Source organism: Notothenia rossii (genome assembly GCF_949606895.1).
Source record: "Notothenia rossii genome assembly, chromosome: 2".
NCBI classification, from domain to species: Eukaryota; Metazoa; Chordata; class Actinopteri; order Perciformes; family Nototheniidae; genus Notothenia; species Notothenia rossii.
The window spans coordinates 61,381,070-61,402,824 of NC_136904.1; the positions used below are offsets into that span (position 1 = coordinate 61,381,070).

Below are 21,755 nucleotides of genomic sequence, written 5' to 3' on the forward strand. Positions count from 1 at the left end.
GTGCTCGAGTCTTCCTGACTGTCGGCTCTGCTCATGGATGTATAATAAGGCTCTGCTGCTTCGAGATGATGGTCAAGCTTCGGCAGCTACATTACCTACGGGTGCGTTCGCTAATATTAACTGCGCGTCCGGAGTCACTGTGGCACAGACTGGACCGCTGGTGAACAGCTGTTAGAACGGGCCGTTCAGGTGTTCAGAGCAGAGCTCCCTGTCGGAGCGGCAGAGCGTCATGTGAACTGAAAAGTTTTTCAGTGGCAATATTATTTAAGGAGTCATTGAGCTAGCTAGCTAGCACATATTGTCACTATCTGCTAACGTTAGCTTTAGCCTTCTATTTCTAATAGTTTTTTTCATAGGCTATAAACAGAGGTGGTATAAGTATATATATATTGTACTTGAGTAAAAGTAGAAGTACTCAGATCTTGTACTAGAGTAAAAGTAGAAGCACTCAGGTCTTGTACTTGAGTAAAAGTAGAAGCACACAGATCTTGTGAGTAAAAGTAGAAGTATTCAGATCTTGTACTTGAGTAAAAGTAGAAGTACCAGAGTGTAGGAACACTCTGTTACAGTAAAAGTCCTGCATTCAAAATGTTCCTCAAGTAAAAGTAGAAAAGTATTATCATCAAAATATAGTGAAAGTAGCGACAGTAAAAGTAATCATTGTGCAGATTGGTCCAATTCAGAATAATAGATATGATATGTTTTATAATGATTGATCATGAAAGTGTTCTCAAAGCTGGTAAAGGTACAGCTAGTTTGAATGACTTTGTATACTGCAGGGTAGCTTGTGGATTTACTCCAGGTGGAACTAAAGTCTGATTTAACACTTGATTATATTTCACATCATTCATCCACATCTGTAAAGTAACTAAAGGTATTAAATACATGTAGGGGAGTAGAAATACACCATGTACCTCTGAACTGTAGTGGAGTAGAAGAACAAAGTAGCAAAACATTGAAATACTTAAATAAAGTACAAGTATCTCAAAATTGTGCCCAAGTATAGTACTTGTTGAGTTTATGAACTTAGTTACTTTACACCATGTGGCTATAAAGATAGAAAGACTAAGCCTTGCACAGAGAAATGAAAATACATTTTCAAAATGCTCAACAGTGCTGCCAAAATTATAAACTGACTCAATTTAAAATAAATGCTTTTATATATTTCTATTAGATGTGACTCTTTGGCGTTTCTGTTATTATTAACACTGCTGCTTTAGTTGTTCTGCTAAAATCCTCTGTTATTCCTCATTTTAAAGCCGATATTCCGTGGGGTGGGGGAGCCGGGGGCTCGGATCCTTGTCACCTTTTTCATACCTGATGAGTTTGCATCCCTGTATATTAAAAAGCCTCAGTCACCTTAATTCATGTAATAAAAACATCTCAGGTCAGTAACACTCAAAGCTAAATGTGCAATACCATGTTCAGCTATGTTACTATTTATAATGTTATTGTTGTTACATCAGAAGATGTACATATTGGAATGATTTCTTAACTTACAGTAGGCTATTTTTTACAATGTGTGTTGAAAGGATTTATTAAATTATCATGAATATTGTCATTGTTGAAGGCTTTTAGAGAATCATGAACTATAAGACTGAATTACATAACATGTTATACCTAAAAACATAAAAGACACAATAAATAAATCACAATTATTGTAGTTATTTTTACCTCCCGTATTGCTTTCAACCCACCAGCTTTTATGGTGTTGTTACGTCACTAACTGTAAGCTTGTCACATACAGTCTATGGTCACTCAGAGTAACCTACAGTTAATTTAGCTGCTGGAGAAGAAAGATCAGGGGGGGAGGGGGGAGAGAGCTGTGGTTGATGGGCAATTAGTTGTGTAAATACACAGCTGAGAGCTGCCGTTTCATTCAGACTTTTTAAAAAACGGTAACAACGGACTATTTTTCTTAGCGGATGCATGTAAATTTAAATCAATACAAACAACTATTTTTTTAAATCAATAAAAACATTTTGTAAATCCATAAAACCATTTAAATTAATATTGAGGATCATGTCGTTACTTTGTTGAGAATGTGGCCATGTAATAAGCGGGATAATTTGCAGCGACTTGTTCCTTATGGGGAAAATAGCACCCGTCATGCAGATGAGGATCCCTCCGCTACGCTTTGGGATCCTGATCGACCGACGAAGCTCCATTAAAATATAAATATTTTTGGTGAATTACTGAGTTTAGGCACGTTAATAACGTTTTAATGAAGTTGAATACAGTATATTCATATGTGTCAGTGATTTCATGTGAATTCGGCGAACATAAACATAAATGATCTGACTTTATTTCACATGAGCTCCAGTGTGGAACCCCACTGCACCCCCTGGTGGATCAATGATCCATTGCAGCTGGCTTCATTATAATTACATTTATCTATCACGGGGGCGGTCTCAAGTCAAGCTGGAGGTTTCCCTTGAGCGAGGGCAGATCACGTACCAATCACGGCCTTCACGTTTCAAACTGTCTGAAATGAATCGCTACATCTGTATCTATGCCACGGATTTTGTTAAACTAATACGTTTGCGCTGTGGACCAACACTATACATTGACGGGGAAGGGGGTAGCAATAAAGATAACACCATTAAACAGTTACACAACATAACAGAAATAATATCGATAGCATTAGAAAAATGTAACAAGTAGTTAATAATAATAATAAAAGACATTAAAAAAAAGGCATTTTAAACAGTCATTAAAAAGCAACACAATCTACCTGCATTGCAATACTCTAAACGTGTAATAACGTGCTTTAACCAGTAGGTGGTTTGGGTTAAAAAGCTGTCAAGTTTACAGTGTTAACAAAATAACATATACTGCTGTTTCTGGTTTAGTTTACGACGGATATATTTAGTTATTATTTTGATATTTGTAACACAAAAGCGATGGAACAAAACCCACAGCAACACAGATAAGATGGTCTTAACATGACCCAGCGGTCTAGTAGTTAATAAAAACCCAAACAATAATATCAAAACAAAATATTACTACTAACTTTATTGGGAAATTCAAACTGAACGGTAAAATAATAGTTTCCGGTCTATTCTGAGCCCGATCTCTGTAGATAAATAAAAATAAAGAACTATGACAGATGTGTAATATATTTAATGCAGCCGAACCATTTATTACAATGCATTAATGTGATGACTTTCAAAGAGTAAAGCAAGCACTGCTGAATAAAGTACGATTTTATCTTTTATGAAACGTTTTTTTTTCATATGGAATGCAGTTGGAGTTCAACCAATCACAGAGCTTGAGAACTAATCACGGGGTTTGTCAAAAAGAGCACATAGTGTAGTCCTAAACGATAGCTGGGGATTCTGGGTAGTGTAGTGTCTTCTGCCATCCTTTACTTCGAAAAATGATTTGTTTCTCCAAATCGAAGGGGAAAAATACAAAAGCATTGCACACAATTTAAACCAATCAATGTTGTGTAATTAAAAACGATAATCTGGTGTTTTTTAGTCGATGAGTAGTATCACTCTAAAATCAATCGACAGTAAGGGGAATACTTACTTCCGGGTGTACAATTCTCCGTTATCCAATGGGAATGGACGCTCACATTGCCTTTTAAGGGCAGCCGAAACAAACGAATGCCGTGCTTCCATGAGCGTCAAATCCCGCCGCAGATGGGAATACATTGCAATCAGTTGAAAGCTATTTGCGTCCCTTTATGAAGCTGAAGGAGCCTAGGAGCGTCACAACTACACGCCACGGGACCCTGACCGAGCGTCGCTCCTGGACGATTATGGAGTGAGAGTGTGTTGCAATATAAGAGGGAAAGACAGAGAAACTTTAAAACTGTTCAATTGTTATGATGTGTAAAGACTGATATTGTTCTATAATCGTCTGAAACTGTTAAGTTATGATGTGAAACGGTTAACAAAGAAAAAGCGAAAATCAAGCTGCTGCTACACTTTCTTTTATTTATCTAAAATTAAGCACTTTTAAGATGCAAATATTTTCAAAAGCTATTTTATTTTTAAATGCAGCCAGAGAGGAAACATTACACATATCCACAGTATTTACTGTATATCTGTTTAGTTCAATGTTAATTGACAATACATATTGTTGTTTTTGAATTGTACTTTCTTTATTTGATTGGCAATCAGTTGTTGATTACATGCAGACGTTGATAAAGCCCCAGGTCACTTAAGCAATAGCTCACGACAGGCCGTGGTATATGCTCATTATATCACAGCTAAGGGGCGTGGTTCGGCCCGACGCGAAGCGGAGGGTCGACAAACCCCTTCGTAACGGAAGAAATTTAAATATATTTATAAAACTGACAAGTCAAAACCAAGCAATCTGATTGGTCGATAGCGTTTTTGCGGACCTTTTTGATTACAGATTTGAAAACATCGTTGCTTGCTTTAAAAGTAGCACAATTCATTATGTTAAACCGTCAAAAGTATCTAGATATCCCTGCCCTAATGCCAAAGGAACTGCACACTGAATATGTTTTGCCGTTTGATGTCTATGTCTGGACCGCTGCGTCAAAGAGGAGGGCTTCTGCCCCGTTACTTCTCCGCTGCTTTCTTGTTCCAGTATGAAAAGCAACTGCAGGCAGTTTGCTTTTCAACCCAATGTTATACTGTTTTTCTCAGACGCGGAGGGATACTGACTTGTTGTGAAAAGTAACTTACAATTCTACCCGTGGTATACGCTCAGTATATCACGGCTAAGAACCAATCAGATAGATTGATTTGACTTGTCCGTTTTATAATTCAATATATATCACACTAATTCATAAAGCAAGTTAGACATTTTGATGTTCCGGACCTTTGCATGGGGAGATTTTCTCTAACTGGACCTTGTAACATTTTAGTTGAATACCCCTGCCCTAGTTGGTACTATAACACCACTGTTGTGCAACAACACTTCTGGAAATATAAAAACGGTTGTACAATATACACTTATGTGCAATTTAAGCTTCATATTATTTTACAATTGTCAAAATGGTTGGCTCTTTCAATACTTTTATAGGTTCACTTACTTTTAAAATAATGCAACTTCATTTTTTACAATGAGGTACTTTCTTTTTTTACTTATTGGTTTATATGCCTAACAATGTGTGCCTAACTTTGTATTTTATATGCAAGTTCACTCTTTTTACTTTTCTCTTCATCTGCCTTTATCGGTACCTTGCTGCTGTGATGCCATAAATTGCCAATGTTGAATGAAGGCTTTATGATTCTGATTCCCATTTGAGCCTCAATCTAGTGTTAGCTTTGTACAACAGCTCATGATAACAGGAACACATCAATAAATATGTTTGAGGTTTTTCTGACATACCTGCTATATTAGGATGGTTTTGACAAATACAAAAGTGTTCCCTGACAAGACAATAAACGCCTGTATGGGTTTGTACTGTATGTTTTAAGCATTGATAGTTTTTCTTGGAGATGCCATCAGATATGTTTCTGAAGTTGACAGAAAAAGAGATCCTGGTTATTAGACTGGTTTCTCTCCGTACTGAGTGGCAGGAATGCAGTTATCTGTCTTCAGAAGGAATCACTCTCTGGCTCTCTAACCTTTGCCTCCATCTCGAGAGTGACTGAGATCGCCATGACAACCAAAAATCTGAATAGCAAGAGCTTAATTGGAAGTGACATATTAATAAACTGCAACCTCTAGAGGGGCTTTAATCACACTTCAGTTTTTGCTCTGCTCTTCCATTCTCCCCCTATCTGAGTGTATTTAATATGTTAGTTTAGTGAGTAAATGATTCCCCAGCTGCTCGATGGGTCACTGTGATGAATTGTTATATTGGATTCACAGTGTGATAACTTCGGATATACTAGCGATGATGAAAGATGTTACTTACTGAAAAAAAATACATTGCTTATTTTTCTTGATAGACTCAGATAATATGTGTGTAAACAGTTGAATTCATATTTTACACTGCGTGTGGTCGGCATACGTAACAAATCATCTTCCCACACAAAAAATACAATCCTTTTCAATCTCAAAGAGTCCAATGTGAGGACTGTTCGTGGGTAAATACTGTCCATGCATTACAATAAGTAACCTAAACTATCAGGCCATGCCTAAAAACTGTTTTACGTGCCGGATTCATTCAGAATTAAAGTTACTGACGTTTTTGGGGAAATTCCGCATCAGCATCAGCGCAATCAGTGTCTTTGAGACAAACCGTTGCATCGTTCAGAGACAAGACAATTATAAACAACTGATTCAGCCAGCAATCATAATCTGTATACAATAGTGATGGTCATTTCTAAAATTGCTGATACAAACAGCAATTTTGAACTCCTTCAATCCATACTCCAACAATATAAAACTCCGAAAGTTTTTTTCATCTTGTGATACACAACATGTTTAGAACAAAACAAACTTTGAAGTCTTCATGTCTCTTACAAATCTCAACAGAATTCAAAATAATTTGTAATTATATTTCAATCCAACTCAATATGCATTATTCCTGGGAACTACCTCTTTAGAGCCTCTGTGTCAAACTACCTGCAATAATATTTCACAGACACCTTGCTTACTGTTCTGACTCAACGTGCACAGCAGAGCTCATTCTCAAAGAGACTTACTTTCGACAGAAAGACCCACACTCTAAAAACTGTTACTTACCTTACAATTGAAAAAAAGGTTAGGTGACAGTTTACAAGTTGGGGGACATCTAATAAAATGAGTAGTGTCAACTACAAAAAGTATTGTAGGCTCTAGTACATTTTAATATAGAGGAAAACAACATTAATATTCATTCAGGTCCATATTAGTATTTAGTGTCTCTCCTGGGACATGTCTCCATGCTTTAATGTTCAAAAAGCTCTTTATTTTTCTCATACTGCCTGTGCTTCAGCACCTCTTTTCACCCTCTGTCTGAAACCAGAGCCCAGTCTGCTCTAATTAGTTAGCTGGCCGGCACTGTTGTGATTGGTCAACTGCTTAGAGATGTTCCACCCCTTAGTCTTATCACGTACAATGTGTTGGAGCGCTAGCCAATAGAAGTGTGATTGTTCCGTTGTGATGTCACTTTGTTACAGGAGTAAACAAGGAGTCCGCTTGAGCGGTTTCAGGCAGGGGGGGGGGGCTGAAATGTATAAGAAGAACCTATAAGAAGAATAGGTGGCCTTTAAGTCAAAACATTCACTACTAAAAAAATTCTTATAAACTGTTGCCTTTTTGTTTCAGCAACGTTTTTTATTGCTATCGTTTAATCTTTAATGAAATTTGAGAATAGCAACTTTTCTGGAAATAATGAGTTGTTACATAATGTTGCAGTTGCTATTTGTGGAAGCTATTCCAACGGACATAGAAAAAGAAAGAAATAAATATACATTTGAAAATGTAGTAGTGTGAACAGCACCATGGAAACCCTTCTCACAGTGCAGACCAACCTGCCAGCAGTGAGGAGAAGTACGAATCAACGCTCACTCAACAGTTAACGCTCAAACTTTGTGCAGGGACTTCATAATGTTGCTTTATGGTATTGTTTAGCTAACCCGGCTCTTTTGTTGAATATATATAGTTGACACGCAAACATTCACACAAGTTCACAATGACTTGTTTGTATTTCCCAGTTTTTTTCATCTTAAGTTTCCTACTCAAGGAGATCTGACTGAAACCTCAGACAGAGCCTGGGTTAAGAGTACCTTGAATAGCAGCATTGTGTGTGGACAATACATGGTGGTGGCATAAAAGCAGGAAGCTAACATGGCAGGCTAAGGAAAACACCAGCAGGTTTCCCTTCTGGGCTTCTGCATTGTTCTCAAGCTGCTGCTCTGAGAAAAAGGGAATTTTGAACAGCGCTATCTTTTCCTGAGATGTATGAGGATAATGGCAATCATAACAGCCTCTTCCACATAATAGGGCTTTCTATAGAGAGGTTTCCCACAGAATGGTGAGCTGTATCCCTTCTCATTGTGTGCGGGCAGCAGCTTTGCATTCAATATGTTCCTCAGGAAGTACCTTAGTCATTAATTCTAATATAAATCAATGGATCCCTGTGAACAATTCACTTCAAAGTCACTCACAGTGTCAGGTACACATAAAGGCAACATTTGTATTGCATAATTATATTGGATTTCATCTTGTCACGGACGATTTTATGTGGCTGACAGCACATTGTTCTTCCATTTGTTTTATGAACAACGTCTAAAAGTCACCAAGGACACATGATGAGGAAGATCATTTTCAGCGGGGAATTATCTTGATCTGAAAAGCAAGTGTACACATGTGATTGAAGTGTTTCAACTAAATACGTCAACCCCCCGAAGAGCCAAGTCAAGGGCGACTCCACTGACTCCAGCGTCTTCAAAACGATCTGCCTCTCAATCTGCTCAAATAAACCAAAGCACATCCTCAAGAATGAGATCAGCATCTGCTTTTGAGAACAGAAAAGCCTTTTACTATCCTCTAGAAATTACCTTCAAGAGTCCTAGTTCTTCTCTGGTAGTGATCTGCAGTGGTTACACCTTCCATCACGATGCACCCAGCACAATTACTACGTCTTTGACACATCACCAATGTTAGAAAGATTTAAAATCATTATTTAATTTAATTGATTTCATTATTATAGTTACAATAACTTTTTACCTTTTATTATTTCACTTTAAGCAACCGATGAACACTTAAGATCATCACAATATAATATACTATAAAAGTGATTATGATGCAATTCTAAAATAAATACCTATGAAAACATAAAACACTATCCTTGCTATCTTCCAGTGAAGCAATAAAATATATGACCCTATAATTATTATTGCTATTAGTAGTGGTATTAGTATTTGTATTATTAATATTTGAATTAACAGTATTGTTATTTGTACTATCATTATTTTCAACATTATTATTTGTATTATTATTATAATTATAATAATTATTATTATTATAATTGTTATTTTTATTTTTATTATTATTATTAGTATTATTATTATTAGTAGTAGTAGAAGTAGTAGTAGTATTATTATTATTATTAGTAGTAGTAGTAGTAGTAGTAGTAGAAGTAGTAGTTATAATAGTAGTATTGTTTATCATTTTTTCAATATTTTTGTTGTGCTGCACTATTTCCTTAGTAAATAAAGTGTTTATTAGTCCGTTTGCATTTACTCAAAGTTTTTTGCGGATGGAGACATCTCCTCCTTCCTCTCCTCACTGTAAATCGGGGAGAGGAAGTGAATCCTAAAAGGGATTCAACACTGAGACAATAAGTCAGGCCGGGGTTATACACCCAGCCAGGGCACTAGTATCACTTTTTTTTGTGCTATTTTGCTGGATTTTTTTTTTCAATATTTACAGCGTTGCTGCCCATAGTGATAGCCCTATAGTTTAAATCTACCACCCAAAAATAAACATATGTACATCGGTTACTATTTAAAATTGCAAATGTATTTAGGAACCTGTCCTTGTGAACATAGGCTATTTTAAGTGGGGGTGGACCTCAAATCCTAGTCTAGGGGGGTCCGGGGGCATGCTCAAATGTATCAATCTGGTGCACTTTGAGGGGAAAATAAAGAGACTAGATATATGGAAACACCCATGTGAAACATATCTGTATACATTTAAATAATCATACAATCATAAGAACATGGCTATAACCAATAACATACCATATCCAATATTAAAAAACATTGAAACTTGTTTATTTATTTATTTTCGGTTCATTTATTGTTGCGAGTGTGTCTGAGGCCTGTACTACGAAGCCGGTTCAACATAACCTGGATATGTTTGAGTTAGCCGGTTGGCCTAATCCAAAACATACGCGCTCTCGCTAAGCGGTCCTACAACGCAAGGATCAAGTGGATCGCTCAAGCCAGCCGTGTCTTATCTAGTTAGGTGCGCGTTCACATGAAAGGGGTGGTATTTGGAGCATTCGACCAATCACAAACATGGACAAGCGTACTGACAGCGCATCGTCATACTTCTTGCATGAAAAGTGAACTTAAGTTAAACTTTAAACATCCATGACTCAAACACTCCATGAAGCAAAAAAGGTGATTCGCGGGTGGTATTTTTTAACGCTTTTTTCCGGGTTCGGTTCTGGGTAAACAAAGATGATGCGGGTCGGGTCGCAGGTGTTGCATAATACATATATTAAAAGAATAATAATTAAATTAAATGTTTAAATCCTCAGACCTCTCCCCCGCGGGACCGCGCATTATCATAACCCCTGCAGCGCATCAATCTGCTTCTGAGGGCGCCACATTCGAAATGGCTGAGGTGAAGCTCTCTAGCGGAGAATACAGCATTTTCAATAACACTTCCTCAAGAGCGAAATCCAACGTCTGGGAGGCTTTTTTTTTTTTTTCATCCTAGATGGAGAAAATAACCAACATCCCACGCTTTTTGAGACAAATATGCAAATGCGTGTGTTAATAATTGCACGTTTTCACTGCTCCCGAGCTTGAATGACACACAGAGACCAATCGAGGGCTTTGATGTATGATCGGAATGACAGTGGCCATGTCGGCAGGCCACATCATGTGAGGCAGACCTCAGGCCAAAAAAAATCCTCAGGCCAAAAGGCCACTTAACAGATCAGGCCATCCCGGTCCTCCCGATGGCCAGTCCGGGCCTGGGATTCAATACATCAGTTCAACCTAAATATATTGTTAAATATCAATTATTGTCCAATGCATGTGATCTTAACCTTTCATACTCTTTCTGTACTCATGTTTAAGAGCCATGTCTCCGCTCTTCTTCGCAAGCCGGTCTCTGTTTCCTGCTCTCTGCAGCTCAGCGAGGTGAATCTGTATGACTGTCTGGACTTTGTAATGTATCATGACAAAATTGCACAAAAATGCCACAAAGGATACATTTTCACCCAAAGAATCTTGATAGTGTCAACTGCCATTACATTAAAATGAGTTTTTATAATAAATGCTGTGTTAAGAATGAAAAGGCATATTTGATTGCCATTAATAGCAACACATATAGACTTTTCAAATGAGAATAACCAATCAAGTAATCATATTGATTGATATTGCTATTAAAGAGCATTACAAAAATTAACTAGGCTGACTGTTAGGGCTGTTTGACTTCAGAGCACATTCACAGTCTCAGTGTCTCAGTTTAACCTGCGTGAAGTGCCCCCCCCCCTTGGATACATAGGTCAATCCAGCAGCCACATAGAGCACAGAGCTCTGGAATAGTTTGATCCACAGGAGGGACCTCATAACACTCCAGCAGTGGGACAGCATCTTAAACCAACATGGGACAGACAGGGTCAACAACATGACATTAAAACATTAACCCAGTGTCTCCAACTTACTACATGAAGCAGGTGAAGGAAAAACCGTTATGGTGTATTAGTGTATTATCTATTTGTCTCCGCTTGACAGGTTAAATATAAGAAACAAAAAAAGAAATCAGAGTGGACAAATGATAAAGTGTTAGTGTGGTAGCTGTTTGAACATCACACTCGCCCGCTATATATAAATATATGAAGAAGTGACAAATACAAAGAAAACCTGAACAACACGCCTGCATACCTCTGCTGATAAAGGTGACAATGTGGGAATATGTGTCTGCATTATGTGCCCACATGTAAAAGGAACAATTGGCAAAGTAATACACCAATGTAGATTATATCATACAGGGCATAAAGTCAGCACATTCAACTATTTTGACTAATGATTTATATGTGTACACATATATCACTTAAATTATTCAATACATCCTTTGTACTGAAGTATTGAAAAGTAAAAATTACATGTTTAATATAAAGTATTTGCTGTGGCCAATTGTTTTCATTGCATTTACAGTCCCTTGTAACTCTCTGATACCACCCAATGAATGCACTGACTTGCTTGTAGAACCATAATAGACAAAGCAGATAGCAACACCTATAAAAAGTTAAGCATTGACATTTAAAAAAAGGGGCTACTGTATCGACATTTTAAAATTATATTTAAAGAAAACGCCCTGACAAAACAGCAGGGCTCTATTTCAGTAACTATTAACTATAGAAAAAAAGACAGCAACAGCTGACATCAAATCTTTGCTGAGCCTAAGGATAATCATAAATAAATAACATAGTGAAAATAAATATATTGCAATGCTCAAAACAGCAGCATCCAACCGTCTCTAATCATAAAAAAACATAATAAAAATAAATGTATTGCAATGCTCAAAACAGCAGCATCCAACCGTCTCTAATCATAAAAAAACATAATAAAAATAAATGTATTGCAATGCTCAAAACTAGGGGTGCACCGAATGGGAAATTCTTGGCCGAAACCGATACCGAAAAATAGAAAACAGTTGGCCGAAAACCGAATGCCGAAAGGCCGAAAATGATTAATAGAAATATATATATATATATATATATATATATATATATATAATGTATACATTTTTTACCAATGTTGTTCAGCTGCCTGATTATGGAAAAATAAATGATTATGGCAAAACTTAACTTAACTTAAATAATAATCACTATTATGGGTCCATAAAACATTTATTCAGCACTTTTGAATGCATACAGTACATTAATTCCAAGTCAAGTGCATTTTCTTTTCTCTGTAGGATAACTACAGCAAAGTGCATTCAGAACAAAGCCAAGGTGCTTTAAAACTGCATCAACATTTGGGCCAGTAGGCCTACAACAAAATAGTGTAAATAAAGACTGTAACAGCCAGGCCTTCAACAACAACAAATGCACCTATAAGTGCATGCATACAAATGTGCAAACTGGATAAATCCACATGAATGTAACTATTTACAAATGAAATTACAATTCAATTTCAAGAATCTGTAAATAAGGCTGTCTGTCCTCATTAGCAAAGTAGTAAACATTGTATAGATACATAAAGTGAAAACTGGATACAAAATCCACAATCAATTACAAATTAAATTACAATTTCAAGAATCTGCAAATAAGGTGGTCTGTCCTCATGAGCAATGTAAACAACATTGTATCATTTAGATACCGAAAGTACAATATATTGAACACTGTGCTGCTGTCATTTCCCCCTAATGATAACCTGAGATGGTGAATTATAACTCACAATGAAAATTGTTCAGGAAAGTGGGTATAGAGTAGACATGTAGAACTAGATAAGCTTATGATAAGCCAGCCTTGTCTACTTATTAAGGAAAAGTGGGAGGTTCTTTTTAATGAACAGTAGCTTCTCTGCTTTATCAGCCATAAGTCTGTTCCTCTTCTCATCAAGCACATGAGAGGCAACGCTGAACAGTCTCTCGCTGTCAGTGCTTGTGATTTGATCTTACTCCGCATATTTGTCCAGGTGTTTTGATTTCAAGTGGTGGAGTAATCCCGAAGTGGTGAAAGTCTTTGCAGTTACACCCCCTCGAGAAATGTCAGCTGAACACGTTTTACAAATCGCAATCCGCGCCTCTTTCTCTGATATTTTTAAATATCTCCAAGCGGCAGACATGTTGGCTGTGAGCCAGCCGCGAGCATGGTCGCGCGCCGTGCTTGTCGCCGCGTTTTGATTACGTCATCACAACAACACGTTAGCTTACCAACGTAACCCTGTTCTCTGACATTCGGTGATATTTTTTCGGTGATAGAGCCCTTTCGGCCGAAAGCCGAAAGGGCCTTTTTAACCATTTTCGGCCGATAATTTTCGGCGGCCGAATATTCGGTGCATCCCTACTCAAAACAGCAGCATCCAACCGTCTCTAATCATAACAAAACATAATAAAAATAAATGTTTTGCAATGCTCAAAACAGCAGCATCCAACAGTCTCTAATCCTGGGACATTTCACTGCATGCACGGAGCAGCAGTAGCGCGGAGAACATCATATCATTCTGTCTTGTATTACTTAACAAAAAAAAAAGAAAGAAGAAAAACGGCTCGTTCGCAAGCGCGAGCCGGCTTCCGTCGTTCACTTAAAAGAGCCGGCTTGTTCGCGACCGACACATCACTACTATCAACACAGGGTTCAGCATGAATTTTATTTGGGATCGTTCACTACTACAAAGCAGCAATCGGATGGTTTGACAGTGCCACATCCATCCTCTGTTAGTGTCTGGCAGAATGACGTGAAAATGGCCCAAAATTATAATTTTGAATTACTCTGTGGTGCCTTTTCGGTAGGATAAACGGCTACGCTATGAGGAACTACAATAAATACTTACGTGTTAATGTAGACAGTTAATGACAATTTCCATTGGCAGAAGGGTTAAAGGTGCTCAAACGTATTAAAACAAGTTAGTCTAAAGCATACCTGCCAACCCTACCGATTTGGGCCGTAGTCTACGGCTTTTGACATGTTTCCACCGCCTACCGACTTAGCTGGCTTTCCCTACCGATTTTCAATCTTCCCAAACTATAACAAATAAAAATGACACTACATAGACACTGGACTCGACTTTTGGCGGACACCGTTTGCAGCGTGTCTGTGATCGCATCATGCAAACAGTCCTCTGTGTTTCTGAAAGAGAAACAAAGTGCAAACCGGGGGTAACGCTGCCTTTCCTCTGCACCCCTGAGGCTGATGGGTAATCACTCCCAAATTAGTTTAAGGGAACAGAGACGAGGCATTTGAGTCCTGCAGGATTTCCCCGTTAATACCAGTGTCTCGAAAACACATGTTGGCGATTGAAAGACATCCAGTGTTTGGTCTTTTCCTGAAGCATCTTTCACCTACAGTGTCTCAACTGAAAGAGGACCACAAACACACACAAAATATATAACATTTTGAGATATTTATCTCCCATTCTTTCACTTTTTCTGACATTTTCAACACCAAACATGTTTTTAATGTCTCTGTTTAGTGAACTACAGCAATCTGAAAGCCTGTACATTATTTATATCACACTTTATCAGTAGAAAAATGCAGGAAATGACTTTTTTAATGCAGTATTTTCTGATGTATGGCGCAACACAAAGATATTTCGCTCTGTGCAAACCTTTGACGCTAATATGTCAACAACATGAAACAAGAATATGAACCTGGCTTTATCCAATGTTCACACAAGAGTTCTACATCCTGACACATCCTTCATCTACACTGTCTCAACTGAAAGAGGACCAGAAACACATTAAATATATAATAACATTTGGAGACTTTGGGATATTTATCTCCCATTCTTTTACTTTTGGACATTTTACAGACCAGACATGTTGTTGATGTCATTGTTTACCAAACTACCACTTTTTCTGAAAAATGCATAACATGATGCAATATATGTTAAATACATGGTTTATACATCTGATTACTGGGGTTTCATTTCTTCTGATTACCTAATTTGGGCGTGCACATTTGCCGCGCGCAAACCTACCTCGTTTGGATTTGGAAAGGTTGGCATGTATGCTAAAGACTGAAATCAATTAAGCAGTGACTACATAGAATGTTAGCTATCTAGCTAAACAGCTAACTAGAAATTGTTTGTCATATATCTAACAAGCTGGCTTGCGCAAATTAGCGCCCTACTATAATCTAGCTAAAACATTTTCAATTTAAATTAGCTAGCTCATGTTAGCTTCCTATCTAACAAGCTAGCTGTGCATGTTTGCTATAGGCTTTCGCTAGATATCGCCAATTTTTTTTAATACCATATGGTTAAGCTTACATTGCAGACATGTGTCTACCATGATTTATTTAATATACATTGTGTATAGGTGTGTAACGGTTCACAGAATTCACGGTTCGGTACGTAGCCTACCTCGGTTTGGGGTCACGGTTCGGTAAGGGTTCGGTACAACAAGAAAAAGCAAAAAAAAGTCCCAAATGTATAATTCCGGGTTTGCTTTGTATTTATTTTGAGCAGTAGTGCAAGTTTCAGTTTAAAAATAAGGAACTTTAACATTTTGAATAATTAACTTTATTACACAGTTAAGAACAAACCACAAACAGTACCACACACACTCAGATGGCCATATTATCTATAATGGCTGAGTCAAACAAAAAGGTTCAATAAGCTGTAAAACTAAAAAGAATGTCTTGAAAATATTACAAAATTAATAATAAGAAAGTGTTTCAATCACAATCAATAAAATTCGGGGTATTCTACTATTGCATACCATAAGGGATAGGAATTGGGGAATTGCATAGCCGTTATTTATTTTGGTCTCTCGGCTTTCATGTCTATTGGCTTCTTAAAAACAGCGGGGATAAGCTGTTGAACTGCTGTTGTCTTTTGCCGGGCGCCGGGTGATTGCCACATCTGGCTGATGCCTTCTCACATGATTTAGCATGTTTGGCTTGTGTTTTAGCATACCGCACCACTGTCGAACAACACCACACCGTCCTTTTCCGATCCACCACTCGCACTCCATCGTTATTGTAGTCCACAGGGAACCCAAAATGTTCCCTCACAGCTGATTTAAAAGAAGCAGTTGGGTTATAGCCAAGCCCCCAGGAAGTGCGCCGGACTCTGAGTAGAATATTCGTTGTGGCCAAACGGCGGTACTACACTTCCTTTAGGTTGCTGGGCCCGGAAACACTTTTCCCCATTGACTTACATAGGGAAAGAATGGTCTGTAAATCTTTGGATAATTTTTTTTAAACTAAATAAACCACCCAGTATGAACACTTGTATAGCCCTTATTAAAAACATTCGTTCCTCAAGTTGTAAAAATGTGCTAATAACGTTATTCTGAGAGTTATATCCCTCTGCATTATGAACGCGCATCTAACCCACGGGACCGCGCCGCCCGGCACGTTCATGTTACGTGTTCAGAAGGTTCAGCACTACATGCGTTTATCTTTACCCATGGATGCACAATAACAACGGACCCATATCTTCTCACTGCCATCCCACGAAGCTGTAATAATGGATATATTGCACATGTTTGCTGTAATTCATCATTTGTAAAATATTATAGGCTACTACATGGGCTCTATGATTAAATCTTGTACCGTAAATGTTGTATTAAATAAAGTTAATATTACCGACGTTAGATTAACGTCCCTGTTAACGTCTTATTGCACTAAGAAGCTTATTGCACTGTATATATATATATATATATATATATATATATATATATATATATATATATACAGTGCAATAATTAATTCATGCTAAATGAAGCTCTGTTGCTTGGACATCACTAGATCCTTTTACAGCGTAATATAAGTACATAATGATTGATGTGAACATTAGCATAATTACTAGCTAGCCGCTAGCTGCTAACTGCCGCCTCGTTAATATCAAATCCATCATAACAACAAGCCATTACCATGCTGTCATGAACTCGCGGTGCTGTTACGTGTACGCAAATTGAAGTGCTTGATGTGAACGAGCATTTTGGTTAAAGTTGCGCATGCGCTATGAGCGCACACACGGGTACTTCTCAGGCATGCCGGGTAATCTGTGACGTTTCGCTCTCTCAAAAGTTGGGCCATTTTATCATCATGCGCCAATGAGCAACTCTCATAGGAATTAATAAGGCCCCGCCTCCCACGCTGTATCCAGTTCTTATTATACATCCATGGTTCTAGCTCCTGTGTGTTATCTGAAATCGCCATACTAACTTTTCTTCTTCTTGTATTTTGTTCGTTTTGTTGTGTTTTCTTCTTGTTCTTCATTTGTTGTTTAAGGGCGGCTGGCAAACAGCTTTTAGGCGCAATAGTACCCCCTGGATTATATATAAGCCTCATCCCAATACCCCTCCTCGAATCCTCTCTTCCCCTCCTCCGGGACTTGACCCGGAAATCGATCAAAACACGCCATTTTGAAGGACGTCACAATAGCTGAAATCCACACGGAGGAGTCGAGGAGGGGCGAGGGAGGAGGGGTGCGGGAGGAGACGAAAGGGAGGATACGCGCGAGCAGACTACGCGGAAGTGTTTTCACTACTCGCGTATAAAAGCCCCGCCCCCACCTTCACAGCTGGTCCATTTCAACAGAGGAAAACTGACAACTGGAAGATGAGTGGAAAAACGTCACATAAATGTATAAGTGCTCCGTGGGAATTATTATGTGCAATTCATTTCTAAAAGGCTTTCACATTACTATAATTATAGTTTTATTTAAATATAGGCTACATTTTACACCAAAACGGAACACAAAAGCAGGACCAAATTGACATTGAATTCCTTGACTAACAAGAGAAAGATTCATTCATTTAAATACATATTTAACCAGAAATGGGCCGGTTCTAAAGGTTTATTCAGTTAAGCCCGATGAGAGGGGATACAGCTGTGCGCATGTCATCATTAACAGATGTCGTTTAAGAGTGACGTTTGAGTGAACGAGGACATCCCAATTAATACCTGAGGACTCCTCTGTCCTCGCGTCACCTCCTTGTGTCTCTTGCTCGCATCTTACGGAGGCGGAGCTAAGATGCAAGGAAGGGACGCGAGTGAGGGAAAGGAGGAGTCGAGGAGGGGTATTGGGATGAGGCTATAGTGTAGTGGATACTGCCCTGAGTGACAGACTTTTTTCCCATTCAAAAAAAGGCGTATTCGTCGTGTGACTGCATACTGAACCGTGACGTCCGAACTGTGACGGTATGGGACGAATACGGATACCGTTACACCCATCATTGTGTAACAGAGATTTACCTATGAGATTATATCTGTTGGAAGAAAGGAGATAAGTGGCCTTTGCTTTTAGCACCTGGACAGGAAATCAGTGATTGGTATTCATCATTTGTATTGAGCTCAATCAAACTCTCATTAAAGTCATTTTGTATGTGGCACAGGAACCCCCTACTTCCCATTAATAATGTCAAATATACAGTAGACTCTCTCAACCATCCTTTTTTAACGATGGCTATCTAATTTTGGAATAAAGCCCTAGATACACACAGTTTCCAAGAGGAAGCAGTGAACCATTTTGTAGCAGGCGAGAGAAGGTTGTTCTTCTGGGAGCTATTTCATTTCTCCGCAGTGTGCTCAGTTTGTCTGTGTCTTCACTTTGGTAAAAGTGTGTTGGCATCCCAGATCAAAGGGAACATGGTGTTTGTGGCCTTGAGGTGGAGGAATATGTGCCTGTCTCCCCTTGGCCTCTCTGTTAGCACACAGATGTTTCAAATCCTCTCCTACAAAGGTATGCAACATGACACACAGATCCACTAACACCATGCACACACTTTGACATAAGCACAAAGCTGGGCATAGAGGCGTAACCATTCACACATGGATAAACATAATTATCTGAATGTGCATGTACCACAGTGTTTTTAAAACTAATATGTCATCATGAACCACATGTATGTGTTAGCCCGGTAATACTAATTCCTGGGGGCCTTTGGCTCAAATTAAATCCCCTGCTTTCTTCTTCACACTGATCCTTTCCAAGTGGTGGATCTGGTAAATCAACATTTGGAAGTTGTGGCCTCTAAATATGTTTAGTTTTCCTGGGCTTTTTGAGAATGATGGCCATATGTGTCTTTTAGGCCACACGAGTAGAGTAGAGTTGATGTAGGATACATACAGCTTGTTTATTATTACAGAAAATAAACAGAAATATAGGTAGGCCCTACTTGATTTTATGTGGCATCATCACAGTAACAGCATTAACAAATTAAGGCGAGACAAGGCAGGCAAAAACATTGTTTTTCATGCACTGAGATGTTGTGCTATTTTGATTCCATAACATGTTTTCTTTCAGGTTTTTGGAAGGAAAACTTACAAAATACACATTTAGATGTTTATTTTTACTATAGTTTGTCTATTTGCGTCTGTAGTTTTCTCCTAAATTCACCAAAAGTTAGCATTCTAAAGTAACATATAGTAGGCTACCGCAACCGCTGTTTGCACCATGTAATCAGAGGTATCTTTGGAAAGCTCCGTCTCTCCTGTACAATCTCATCGGATCCAAATATGATAATTTCATTTGTATCAGCAACCAATCGTGAGAGTACAAAGGGGTCTTAAACCAAAAAAAGAAATCTCATTGGCTAGTGTCAATTTCTGACAACGTGGTTAGTTCAGATGCGTCACGTGGTGTGCTAAAACACTTACTGGTTTAGCTTTCCGCTGGAAATTTAAATCTCAAAATGACAAAAGAACAGCGAAAAAAAGATATATACAAATATATTTTCGTTTGGATTACTGGTCTGGAGGAAGCTTGCGTGTGTATGTGTGTGTGTGCGTGTGCGTGTGCGTGTGCGTGTGTGCGTGTGCGTGTGTGTGTGTGTGTGTGTGTGTGTGTGTGTGTGTGTGTGTGTGTGTGTGTGTGTGTGTGTGTGTGTGTGTGCGCGCGTGTATTTTTGCGTTTGTGTTTATTGTGTTTGTTTCCCCGGGAAAACACTCACGAGAAACACCGGCTGTTGTTATGCCTGCTGTGACGTTAAGTTACTCCATTCTCCGCTTGTAATTATAGCTTCAAAGTTGTACTTATCATCTGAATTTGTCAAAAGAAGTTTAATATTCTGAAAGCCAAAACTTTGTTTATTTGAAATCAGATGAAAACAAACTGTAACGGACCCTGCCGTGTTATCCAGGGGTGAAATTGGGATTTGATATAGGGGGGGGGGGGGGGGGCTCTGTCTGTCTGTGTGTGTGTGTGTGTGTGTGTGTGTGTGTGTGTGTGTGTGTGTGTGTGTGTGTGTGTGTGTGTGTGTGTGTGTGTGTGTGTGTGTGTGTGTGTGTGTGTGTGTGTGTGACACAATACATATAGCAATTACTTAATTTGAAATCCTTTAGATCTTAAATTATTAATGTACACACAAAAATGTTTACAAATATCCAACCTTCAAATTGCTATTTTAAATCATAATTGCTCTGCACACTTGCTAGAGAACATTTTTGATGAAATCTCAGTTATAGGGCTGCGAGATTATGGCCAAAAGTATGCTGTACATTTCACAGTAAACGATTTAATCATCACCAAAAGTCGATGTCATTATGACCGATCAGAACTCAGCTTTATGCACTCACACACATACATTTAGCTTGGTTTACGAAACGGGCTCCGTGTTACAGGACGGGCCGCGTGGTTTTGCGGCTCCGCTGCAGACTCTCCTCAATGAGGAGCAGCGGAGTCCGGGCGGGGCGGCTGCGGGCTGCAACTCCTGATCGGAGCAGAGGCACACGTTCACTAAGCCAAAAAACTATATCCGGTCACAGAGATCTGCTATTTCAAAGTAAAGTCAACACATATCGACAATCGACAAAAAGTTTTAACATATAGTTTTTTGTATGAGAAATTTGCGAGGGTGATGATGTCAGAGCATCGTCCTATGTGCCGGGGCTTAGCCCCAGACAGCCCCGGCCCAATTTAAACCCTGGTGTTATCTATGATTACTATACGCCTTACATTCATAATTTCAGCGGAGGGAGGGGAAGCTGCGCTGCGGAACAGCGGAGTGGCGATTTGAGAGCTGTCATCTTCCCTTTACAAGCTTAAAAAATGTATCGTGTGATTTTCGAAATAAAAGTTTCATATTCTGAAAGCCAGGACTTTGTTTATTTAAAATCAAACAAAACACCTGAACCCCGAAAAATTATTTTTTTAGACAAATCCACGTTTATTTTGAAATGAGCCGTTGCGACTTCCGACTGGTTTCGATAGAGCGGGTCACATCAGTCATAGCCTGAATTATATAACATTGTATACCTAAAAACATGGCGATAATTGATATTTGAGTGCTGTTGACAGTATTTTCAGATTTATGGAGTGATAAAAAGAGAAAATCCCTTCTGTAAAAACGTTATATTCTAATATGACTACAAAATGAAACAATAATTTTGAACCCAGCTTTATCAAATGTTCAGATTTGTGTTCCTGATATTATGTATTAAAATATGCACATATTTAATGAGATTATGGCTCATTTGCATATTAAAAAATGCTATTTCAGAAAACTTGTAATACAAAAAACAATTGTCTTAATGTCAG

At 38.4% G+C, this 21,755-nt stretch overlaps 1 long non-coding RNA gene across 2 annotated transcripts in view; it reads left to right on the top strand.

Annotated features, from left to right (window-relative positions):
• Positions 1 to 21,755, top strand: part of LOC307029174 — a 690,427-nt gene that overhangs the window by 345,201 nt on the left and 323,471 nt on the right. The window lies entirely within an intron of this gene.